Below are 11,649 nucleotides of genomic sequence, written 5' to 3' on the forward strand. Positions count from 1 at the left end.
TAATTACATGTATTACTAGACCTACAACTTATTTCTATTACTTTGTATGCCTTAATTTCCTGTTGGATTTATACAGACAGAATACATTTGCATATTTATTTGCGTGTACATGAATCACCATTTCTTTACGCTATTTTATGTCATGGTGTGAAGGCTCCTTTCCCTGCCTTGGTGATGACGTCATCTTCTTTGAATCAGATAACTGTGATGGTATAACAACATGTCCAGATGGGGACGACGAGCTTCTGTGCAGTAAGTATGTGATACAGACTTAAATTGCCAATTAGTCTACAGCCAACTCGTCCGCTCACCACATGGTCTACATTCATTTAGTCTAATGCCATTCTTTCCATCAACATTTCGTCTAACAATCATTTGGTCCAATAACCATTTGGTCCAATCATCACTTCGTCTAATCACCATTTCGTCTATGACAATTTCGTCTGATAACCAGTTGGTCTAATATCCATTTCATTTCCATTCATTTTGCACAATTAACACTGAGTCCAATTAGACCAAATGGTATATAGACTAAATGGCTATTGGACCAAATGGTTATTAGACGAAATGGTGAGTGGACGAATTGGCAATTAGACCATGTGGATAGTGGACGAACTGATGGTAGACCACATGATAGTAGACGAGTTGGCAATTGGACGAACCGGTATAAGACGTAAATAAACCGATACAGGCACCCTATTATATCTATTGGAAGATTAAAATTAATTTACCATGAATACATTTTTTTTTTTTCAGCAGAATGTAAAGTTTGTGATAAGGCATTTATTAAAGGCAATTTTAACATAACTTATACTTCACATAATAATATCATAAAAGTTCATTTTCAAATTTGAAAATGATCATGCTTATGTGTCATATTTTTTAGAGAAAAAAAACAGCCGACAGCATAGCTATAGAAATTTCATTTTGAAATATATTGACGAAATATGAGCCAATATTTAAAAAAATGAAATTTTAACGATTGTTTTTTGTATAATACATTTTAAGGTTTCAATTATTACATTTTCATAATATGATTCTGTGATTTCTGTGAAAAAAAATATTATGGTATAATTTTCAAAAGCCATTGTCTTTAATTGAATAAGGAGATCAAGCATTTCAATCATGATCGTAATATTTGAAACAATATCTAATAATGGCAGTTTATCTAATAATGACAGTTTTGAAAATATTTATATTATATTCGAAATATCGGTATAGCTGGGATGATATAATGCAATACAGAGAAACATTATTAACGTTTCATGTTATTATTATTATCGTCTGTTGTCAATAAACCTCTAAAGATCGTTTGCTCGTCATACAGAAATCTGTAAAGATATACTTATTTACTTCACTCGAAATATTCTAGGACAGGGGTCCGTAACACAAAGCATATCATTAATGACTACACTGTACAACTAATCGTAAAAATTAAGCGAATGATTTTTGCTAACCTTTGTGAGAAAGGCCCTGGGAGTCCCTCCCTGTTGATCCATGTTGAAATAATTCTAAACACCATTTGACAAAAATAAAAACAACATTATGCAATTTTCACATTATCCATATTCTGTTCAAATCAGATTTCTATGGATTTTAAAATTTCATTATTTTTTGCAATTTATCTTCGTCAGCTGAAGGATGTCAGTCGAATTTTGTCAGATGTCTCAATAGAACAGAACCGTGCATCCCATTTTCATCGGTATGCAACGGTCGACAGGATTGCGACGATAGGAGCGATGAGATTCTATGCGGTATGTTTAGTACACCCCAGCCCCACCCATTCCCGCTCCCCCCCCCCCCCTCTCTCACACACACACACACACTCTCTCTCTCTCTTTCTATCTCCATATCTCTCTACCTGCCCTCTCTATTTTTGTCTTTATTATTCCGATTAACATGCAAATATCGAAATATAATGGAAACATGATACCAAGATTGGATTTTACATGTACATTACATTCAGTAAATTCCATCATGATGGATTACATTGCAAAATCTGTGTACTTTTTCCCAAAATTACTGCTTACCATCATCATCATCGTCATCATTAGCCATACTCAGCCCACTGCAAGGCGAAAGCCTATACAGGTTGGTACCAAAAGGTGGTCTTGTGCTGATGCATTCCAGTGGAGCTAACGTAGCTCAGCGGAACAAGCAATGTACAGAGAGTAACGCTTTTGGTCTACATTCTGTAATGCGTTTTTGGTCCATCTATTGCCGTTTGATCTTGCAAGGTGGCTACCCCATCTCCAATTCATTGTTTTAATTGATTTGATAATGTCTATTAGTCTGGTTCCTAATCCATTGTATGGTTTTCCTGCCACGTCTTGTTATCCGTAGCATTGTGCATCCCATACTGTGTTGAGTGGTTTTTAGATTGTTTCATTTTCTTTCTTACAGACCACGTTTCGGAACCGTAAGTCATTGCCGATATAACACACTGGTTAAAGGCTTTTCTTTTATCATGTCCTATTAAATCATAATGCTTCATTAACATAACATGGATAATTAATCGGATCTGTTTGTTTCTCCCAACACCTTTCCCTGGAACAACTAATGGCTCCTGTCAAATACCCAATACCAAAGATTTTTTTTTTGTAATAAATGTATTCTTCATCGTGAAATATCTCCTGTCTAATTATTTTATTCTATATTCAGATGACTACCCCCACTGCCCGTCTGAGTGTTCCCAATGCACCTGGTTTGAAGCAGATTGTGAAGCTAGCACCTCGGAGGAAATGGAGTTCAGTTTCAGTCCGTCTGTTAGAAATTTGTATGTATGGTTTACTCATCATTTTTTTTAAATCAAATTCACACCTAGTTACCAATAATGCATATAGCATTTCCATTTATTTTAAAGCAGGATAAAAGGCATTGTAGATTAAATGCTTTGCTCACGGGCATAGCTGCCGCGGCCGGGGATTGAACCCGGATTTTCCATGTATAGCCAGCCGCCTTAGACCACTTGGCGACGGCACCTCGACCTCATATGGGCCGAATAGATTGATTGATTGATTGATTGATTGATTGATTGATTGATTGATTGATTGATTGATCGATCGATTGATCGATTAATCATTTAAATTTAATTAATCATTGAATTCCCACAATCATCCATTTTCACGACCCTAATAACTGAAATAAAATAACTTGCACTGAGAAACTAATGTTTCATCAACTTTGGGGAATACAGAACTAGCTACCTTCCTTTCCCCTAATACAAAAAGATGCAACAAATCGATATTATAGTTTCAGACCATTGAAAGGTCATGGACTCGATCCCGGATGCCCTGGCCATCAATGCGGTAGTTTAAACATAACTTATAGTTCACTTTATTGTACGTTTGATATAGATGTACTAAAGTAGAATAGAAGTAAAGAACGATGGATTGATATATAAAAAATAGTTCAATATAAATGACTCCATGAACCGCGAGATGAGTGAAGGAAAAATATTTGGCAGATGCTTCTTTTTTTTTTTTTGGGGGGGGGGCTTGTTTAAAACTGCAGCAGTTTCCCTGGACTCTATCGTCTGAGTAATATCGATGTTCCGTGTGAGATAATTGTGTTTCTCTTCTACGTAACTATCTAGACGATATCATGGAAATTCCAGTCTGAAGATAGCTCTCCCGTTTTCCCCTTCATTCTATCCTCTTCTTATGCAACTGTGAGTACAAATTAATATCTAAAGACATAGAGTGAGAAGGGAAATATAGGTGATAATGAGACAGTGCGTAGGTTTCGCTCCGCGACGCAAGGTCGATTCAAGAACACATTAAATATGTTCACAATGCCTGTCAAAAGCTGGGAGGTCTTTGTCGAAAATAGATGACCCGGAACAGTAGTTTCGTCCTAAGTTTCGAAGCTGACGAACAATTGCCAATAAGCATGATAAGTCGTTTGTCCCGAGTCCAGGGCGAAACTGCTGTTTTGATTAACCAATTTGCGACAAAGACTTCTTGGTTGTTCATAGTCATGTAAGGCATTCGACAATACATTTTTCTTTTTCTTGAATTGGCATGCATCATGGAGCGAAATACTGCGAGAGATGAGGGGAAGGACAGAAAGACACCGTGAGGCGGGAAGAGGGAAGGAACGAGAAAGAGGAAGAGGGGAATCAAACAGATACTTAAAGATCTCACACGCATGGGCTGCAGAAAATTACTTCATTGATTTCTTTGTTGAATAAATTGTTTGTTCATTAATGTGATATGATTATGGTAAAAAGGTATTTGTATATAGCGCACGTATCCATCTTTAAAGGTGTTCAAGGCGCTATATTACCCATGCTCAACTCGGTTACTGATTCCGATGCTCACCGCATTTTGAGGAATGAATTCCTGCCAGACTCATGTAACTCCTCTGTGTTAAATGAAGCACATTGTGATAGATAGATTTCTTGCGGAAGGAAATTACGCCATGGCCGGGATTCGAACCAACGACCCTTTGTGCCCTTTGTGTCAAAGTCCAGAGACTAATCGACTGCAATGTAATGTAAATGATGTAATGTTATAACATGTGATATAATGTATTAATGTAATAACATGTGATATAATGTAATGTAATAACATGTAATGTAATATAACTCAATAATAATGTGCTGTAATGTAATGAAATATAAATCGATGACATATTCACGATTATTACAAAATAAAGAGGAACGAAATACAATCTCTTTGCCCGATAAAGATTTGCATGTAAAAGATGGAATATGAAACCTTGCTTAAACGTTTCATCTAGGTGTAAGAACTGCTGTTAAAATCGGTTCCAACCTGTGTATTTTTCCAGGGATATACGATACACTGCTTTAGAGAGAATTACGGCTGGTGATTGCAACAATCTTTTGAAACTGCAGAAGCTGTAAGTTATAGAGTCGGGGAATTAAAGATTAAATACGTTTTTTATTTTATCCTTTCAATCGATCCATGCGATCTACAATAAAACTCTACATTTAATTCACGATATGATCACGATATGATTTTCAAGGGCCAATATAATTCACTTTCTAATATGAATTTTACGCGGACATTGAAAGCACAATCCTCTACATCTACTATGTCCAAAAAGAAGATAAGTTTGACTGAGGGTGGGTAATGCTTTATATTTGAAAGGGGTTATGTAAATTGATTGAGAAGCTTTGGTGTTTTTCGAATCGAAAACGATTTTACTGTACATTGGGAAAAGGGAAATCATCTACGATTTTATCCTATATTCATTTATTATTATAGTTATTTTATTCATTGTATGCTTAGCATTTGTTTTCTTTAAAGCGCTTAGAGATCAATTTAGTTTGATATGAGCGCTACGTATATAAGCTCAACCTATTATGATTTTTGTTATTAAGTATTTTTCCTTTTTTAACTAGGCTCTTTATGCAAATATCTAGTACTAGCATGATCTCAATGAAGTCCTGCATAAGGTCTTGCTTTGATCGCGAAATCATTGTCCATATTTTGAGATTTACAACTTGTTACGTTGTAAATAGTTATATATTTTTGATAAAAATGACACCTTTTTGTCAAAATGACTGACATTGCTTATATTGAATCTGCGAATGGTTTTAAATCAAATATGCTTGTACTGTTCTGATGACTCGAAATTTAATCTCAATTCCAGATCTCTTAGAAATAATATGATTGAGGACATCGAACCTACAGCCTTCCAAAATATGTCGAAACTTTTACGGCTGTGAGTATTTGGTTTTAAACCAGTGTTAAATTTCTCCTGTAGGATTTTATTGTATGACTATATGAATAAGGGTAGCCTACAAATTGGTATAATCAGTCGAATCCTATTTAAAAAATTTGGTTTGAAATAGTAATTCGATTAGTTGTCGCGATTGTTTTTCGTTATAACGTTTATTTCTTAAAATATTTCATAAATATATATATATATATAGGGAGAGAGAGAGAGAGAGAGAGAGAGAGATAATAGGTGATTGTTAATGGCATTCTTTTATCAATCTTGATTCTTGTATTCTTTAGAAGCCAGCAGACTACTTGTTATGTCACGATTTCATCATTTAATTCGCGATCTTATAATCGTGTTGTCAATGATTCTTGTCCAACAGTGAATTGGAATCAAATTCCATATCCAAGGTGGATTTCTTATCAGCGCTCTCTTCATTATCTGAATTGTAAGATCATGTTTTTTTAATTATGTACCATCATTTTAATCATCGTAATATCGAGGATATCCTCAAAATTCCAATAATGGATTTGATTTTTTTTGTCGGTTTAAAGGGCTTCATTATATGTAAAGCAGCCCTAACTTCAGATACTGTTTGACTTTCAAATACATACGTGTATATATTGTGCAATATCATGGTGAATACATTTAGTTGTCGACACTTTGCAGCGGGGTTAGTTTTCAATTTGGCACATTCTTATATTACATCACAAATTTGAAAGAAATAAAAAGAATATGCATAACATATTTCAAGTCCAGTGATAGGGGTAAATAGATCACCCAATATAATTTATGTTTAACATTACATCACTCTATATGTAATTCTGTATCCCCTCACTCTTCACGTCTCTGTCATGAAATTCATGAAAGTGTTTTGTCTGCACTTATATGTCATAATTTATGTATGTTTTGAATTTACTGCTTAATTCAATGTTAAACAGGTACCTGTCACGAAACATGATTTCTAACTTGGATGGCACGTGGTTCAAGGGAGCAAAGTCACTCGTCAAAATGTGAGCTTCAATTCAGTCATATTTCACCGTCGTGAAAGCACGTTTTCAATCTGGTAAAATGTGGACAAAGCACTTCATTCCAACATGATTTCTGAAATAGTTTACAGGATGTATCCTGTTAGTGTTTGTTTTAATATCCATCTATTACATACTGTATTTACCTATAGGGACGGGGTACTCCGTAATGTTTAATTGTTTAACCACCCTTTACCTGTATGTACGCTCTGCGTATGTGCTTGAAATGTTTCGTTTTTGGTTTATAGTTATGTATAAGTCTGCATTTGCCTGGTATCACCTCAACCCTTAAGCATGAAATGAAACGCTTGATAAAAAGGTATGTTAACACCAGAATCTATATCAGACAATAATACATTGCCAAACCTTCCTTGCACATGGGTATACAAGAAAAGCTTTTTGTTAGGAATGTTAATGTACATTGGATAATTCTTTTTTTTTCATTTTACAGTAAGGCAACCATTGGCATAATGGGGAGGCTGTGCCCCACCCCCAAAAAAAAAAAAAAAAAATCAAGACTTAAGAAGGAAAGAGAAGAAGAAAACAAATTTAAAAGAGGGGGGAAATTTATACTATTTGTTGGATACTAAACCTATCACAAAATAAGTTTTGAAAAGGCCGAAATTTTCGCTCTTGTTTTACAATTTTTACCCATGTACACTGTGTTCAACCCCAAACAATTTTTGGCTCATTGAATATAAACAACGTTGTCACATTTATTTGCTTTATTTTCGTTTTGTTTGTTGTGGTTGTTGTTGTTGTTTTTATATTCTATTTCATAGAAATTGACATCTGCTTGGATGAATTCGTTGCCTGTCGGAAATCGTTAGTAGAATGCTTTTGTTGGTCAGGACTAAAAAAACTAGCCAAACTAATCTTATTTCATCAAAATGTTTCTGATAACCGCCAGAATACTTTAATTTCAACTCAAATTTATTTTCATATTCACAGAGTGCTCAGTTTTAATATCATATCTTCGCTGAAAGCAGGAATTTTCGACGCACTGACAGTTTTAGAAATTTTGTAAGTAATTCATTAAAACGAATAAAATGCATTGTAGTAAAATGTTTTGAAGTGCGTATCAATGAAAACATAAGTAAATTTCTGGAAAACTACTATTTCTGTCACTGAAAATTCAATTTTACCCAGTGGAATACTAATTTAGCTGGGAGCATAAAATGCACGATACTCCAAAGAGAAAGAAAAAAAATCGTTTGGATCCATGACCTTTTGGTAAATCATATGACTGACCATACAGTTCCATATTTATTTTTATATTCTTCACCTTAAAAGGCATACGAACCTGCAACCTTAATAGCCCCACCTCAAGTCTTCAGTTGCTCATATCTGGTCAGGTTTATTTCCCATGATGCAACACATTAAAACACATAGTCAAATGACAACACACAGTGTTCTTCAATTGGCGGTGACACGACACATGCTCCTGCAACATTTGCTCCGGTCTTAATATCCTCAGAGGGAGAAGGGTAAGAGTTAGGATTGTAATAGAGTTTTTGGTTCAGAATAATGTAAACATTGGGATTTAAATAGGTTTATTTAGTTTTGGAAGTTTAGGATTTATGTTTGGGTTTAATCATGCAGATTTTCTATCGTAGTAATTATAAATATTTAACGACCATTCGTCCCATCTGTAAATTTCTTGTTAGAATCTTGTCAGATAACATCATCTCACATATCGACGGGGATGCCTTTCGCGGCCTTCGATTACTTGAACAGTTGTGAGTGTCGTCTATCTTCTTACATTAATAAAAAAGAACGTCAAGTAGAAATCAACAACAGTGACTTTTCGATTTTTACGTTCATTAGTGGAAGGCAACATACGAACGTCTGGAGGGAATTTTCGCTCAGCGTCATACGGATGAATCAAGAACATAGTAAATGTGTTGTAATACCGGTCATGTCAAAGATCAGCTGAAAAGTCTTTGTCGAAAATTTATAAATCAAAATAGAAGTATGATCCTTGAACAAACAATACATTTGCAAATGTTCAACAGCTCCGTCTGCATGAAACTAGGACTAATCAGTTGTTCCGATTCACCAATTTTCGACAAAGACTTCTTAGTTGTTTGATTTTGACAGGCATATGACATTTAATTTACTCCGTTATTGAATCCTCATTACATCGCTGTACTAAAACTTCCTAGCAAACCAATGCGAAACGCTAAGATACTAAACAGGTAGTAATATACTGGTGCTTGCGCAAGCTCTGTTATTTGCTTCAACGACTGCGTATGCCGTGAACAGGAAACAGACCATCTTGACATATCTACGTAGCAGTCCACTAGAAAACGTACTAATCGTAAAGTCTCCGATTATCTAATGACTCGACACTAATTTCGTAAGAAAATATATTTGATGATTAATGTCATCCATGGAACCAAACAATTTTTTAATCCTAATTGAAACATTTAGCAATCATGTTCTTTCTCATCCAGTCCTGTACTAGATGAATAGTTCTTGTCAAATTTCTCGATGAACTTGTAAAATAACATCGTACTCTTTTATAATCAAGATAATGGAGAGGCGGTCGACTATTTTTGTCTTTATTTTGTCATAAACAACTGTTTCTTTTCGATAAAAAGAATTATTGTTAATTAAATAGAAGTGATGAGTTAAATGAGTATTCCGTACTGGAAAGAACACAGTGCCCACAGTGTGTGTGGAACACATTGGAAATCCCTTTTCACACTTTTACAATTTGAGCATTTCAACAGTGCGATTCACACAGTCGACCATGTGAACACGCTGTGAACAGTCACACTATTAAGGTATCCACAGTGTGAAAATATGTTCACACTGTTGAATTCGAGCATTTTATGAGTGTGAATATTTTTTGACAAAGTCTACTAGTATGAACACACTACGATCATACCTTGTGACACTGTGTTTTTTCAAGAAGGGATACCTACTTCCTTTATCTTTTCTTTTTCTTTTTTACCTTAACACAGGACTTTAAATCAAAACCGGATAACACGGGTTGATAGAGCGATGTTTTCAAGTCTACACAGCTTACGGACACTGTAAGTTAGTGCATGGTTTCGCATACACCACTAAAACTGCTGTTTTTAAATTGAGAAATTAAAACCCACTCTTAACATGTTATACATGATTCCAATCTTCCACTACTGGCGCCATAATTATCCTTCACAATAAGTACTTTTTAAACATGTCTCATGTGGAACTGGCTCATCGTTATTTTCTGCTTGTCATCATGCTACCTTTCCATTCAACATGGTCTTAATGTTATTTCATATTTCTTGGCACCATAGCAGTTATATTGATAAGATTTGCTTTATTGGAAAATCAACACCGCATTACAATTTTATATTTCGGGAAAGATTTTCCTCCCAATCGCAGTCTCTTAAATAGTATTTCACCTTGTAGATTAAGACTGAAAAGACACAATTGCCCTTTATCAAATGAATTTTAAAGTATTATTCCTCTCTTTACAGGTCGTTATCTGAAAATAACATATCTACCATTGAGCCAAGGTCATTTTCCAATCTAACCGCTCTGAATAAACTGTAAGTATTCCAGGGATTGCCTGATATAAACCACTTACTGCATATTTCCTTTTTCGTCAAAATGTATAGGGTTTCAATATAGATCATGCTGTTAATGACCTTCGATCACTAAATTATATTCTGCAATTAAGAAATCTAGGAAGATAATACATGATTCAAATGTAAATGATTCTGAAGACCAACGTTCTAGTTATGTCAAGGGGAGTGCATGAAATACATTTTTTAAGTTTAAGAAATCATTAAGGTTCGAATGCGCTTCAATTCATGGTATTGAAGTCTTTGTAAAGATATAATAATTAATTGTACATGGCTTTAACTGCAACATCTAATATCCTTTTTTGCAAATTTGACTTTCAAGTTCAAACTACACAAATGCACTTCCATATGGTATTGAAGTCTTTGTAAACATTTACATGGCGTTAACTGCAACATCTAATCTCCTTTTTTTCATTTTTTTTTTCAAACTTCACAAAAAACTTGAAGATATCTACGTGGAATCGGTCTGTCTGAGGTCGTTTCATTAACATTCGATGGATTGATCGGTTTGGAGAGACTGTAAGTACTGGGTCCCTTTTCCTTTTTTATTGATAACAAAAGCACAGTTTCTATCACATATTGAAGGATTTCAGTAGCTTTTAACTATTACAAATTTGTTATTCTAACCGCTTTTATGAAACGGACCCTTGAATCAGTAGGTCGACAATAAAAATTAATTCATTTCATGCGATCAAAGAAGTTATGCAAAGAAGTTATGCATTTACTCCTTTAATCAAACTATTGAAATTAACAATATCTTGATAAGGAATATGTGGAAAATGCGTCACTTTATGTAAGTTTAGTTTAGATCACATATTACAATGATTACTGAGGCCAAAATTGGTATTGCTGTCAATGAAAATTATTATAATTTCCTCTTTGATCCACATTTAGTTGTTGCTTTTTTTTCTTCAAATCAGTAAACGACAGGTAAAATGTATCCTGACTGCAAATAAAAACATATTTGCATTCTGTTTGTTATTTAACTAGGGATATGTCTAAAAACAATATTCGAGAGATTGCTGCTGATCAATTGATTGGATTGCCTGCACTTGAATCTTTGTGAGTACTGTTTTTATTGAATATACAAAAACCTCCATAGAATAGTAGCAAAAGTTGTGACAGGTGATATTGATAATAGGTTTTCTAGTAAGTTAGTAGTCGAAATAGTGCTATGCTGTAATATAAGTGGTAGAGCTTTACAAAAACTTTAGCACACATTGTTTTTCCCAATTTAACATAATATGTTCCAATTTTGACCCAGCATTTAGTAACCTATATGCATGTAAAGGTGACGTCACGCTTTGCATGTTTGTAAATTTTAGTGTGTTTTTTTTTTATTCCGTTTA

Source organism: Lytechinus pictus, chromosome 11 (genome assembly GCF_037042905.1).
Source record: "Lytechinus pictus isolate F3 Inbred chromosome 11, Lp3.0, whole genome shotgun sequence".
NCBI classification, from domain to species: Eukaryota; Metazoa; Echinodermata; class Echinoidea; order Temnopleuroida; family Toxopneustidae; genus Lytechinus; species Lytechinus pictus.